This window comes from Schistocerca nitens, chromosome 9 (assembly GCF_023898315.1).
Source record: "Schistocerca nitens isolate TAMUIC-IGC-003100 chromosome 9, iqSchNite1.1, whole genome shotgun sequence".
Lineage (NCBI taxonomy): Eukaryota > Metazoa > Arthropoda > Insecta > Orthoptera > Acrididae > Schistocerca > Schistocerca nitens.
The window spans coordinates 130,136,432-130,137,825 of NC_064622.1; positions in this window are offsets into that span (position 1 = coordinate 130,136,432).

Here is a 1,394-nt window from a genome sequence, read left to right on the forward strand (position 1 = left end):
CTGCGGTGCGACATACCGCTGCGTTCCATGAGACGACCGCAAAATTCAATGGGATTTTCGTCAAAGACTCGGAAATGTAAAACTCTCTTTGTCGGCAACTGTAGAAAAATGGGGAAGCAGTAGATTTTTGCCAAATTCAAGCGTAGAGTGGCGCTTTGGAATGGTTTCATTTGACGGAGTAGTCAGAGGGGTTTCAGGCGAGGTCACGGTAACTTTTCGTCATTACTTTATCACATTTCGTTACGAGTTACAGAGCAGGCTGAAGAAATGAGAAAGCTCGTTGGTGAAAGTATACGCATTCTGCACCTACAATACTGACTGGGAGACTAGCCAGAACGTTAAACATATTTCGAGCGTCTCTCTGAATTCGAGAAGTTGTGGAGCCGGTAGCAACCCTGCGCAGAGTCCATGAAGGAGGAGCGTCTAATAGCCTCTGAACACGGAATGCTATCAACAGTTCCCAGTTTAGTAGGCAGAGCGTGTTTTCAGCACAGGCACTCGCGATTTAACGGAGTTAGCTTCGCTTTAGTAACAGCTGATCGGCAACTGTAAACCTGAGTGTCAGGTTTACAGTACTGTTACTCGGCGACAGTTTTGTGTCAGATCAGGCGGCTAACAGTTGTCTGGTGAAAGAATGAAGTATTGCACTACGATGGCATAGCAGACCTGGGTTCGGCGTTTGACCTTTCGGCGACCACCAGGCAGGACATCTGTTAAGGCATCACGGGGTAATTTCTGTAGAACTAAAGAGAGCTGGAATGGGTAAAAACTATAGAGAGAAACAGAGATTGGAAGATATTCAGCAAATAATTGGAGACGTTGGCTGCAAGGGACACTCTGAGATGAAGAGGTTGGCGCAGGAAAGTGTCAGTGTGCGCTATAGTTGTATACATCAACATCGGCGTGGACAATATGAGCGGGGCTTTACTCGTATAGTTGTTTTATCAATATAGCATTGCTGCTGTTGCTCTTCGCGAGTGTTTGCACAAAGTTTTATTGTCCTACAATCACTCTTTCCTCATGGGGGCCCTCTAAAGAAGCGAAAGTTTAATTATAAACATCCTGTGTTATGCGCTCTATACTCTGCTGTGGCCTTCGTTGTATTCTGTAGATGTCAATTAAACGCAAGCATATAGTAATATGATGCAGTTCAGAGAATCCTCACGTGATGGAGAAATTACGACGTAAGTGTTACGTAACTGAATTTCCTCGCCCATTGTGTTTAGTACAGTTTGGCTCGAGAATACTATTAATTATTCACTGGGCTATAACGAAACGCCTACATTATAGCTTGTAAAACTTGAAGATGAAGATGGAGCTTTTTTTATGTACTAGTTGTTGTTGTTGTGGTCTTCAGTCCTGAGACTGGTGTGATGCAGCTCTCCATGCTACTC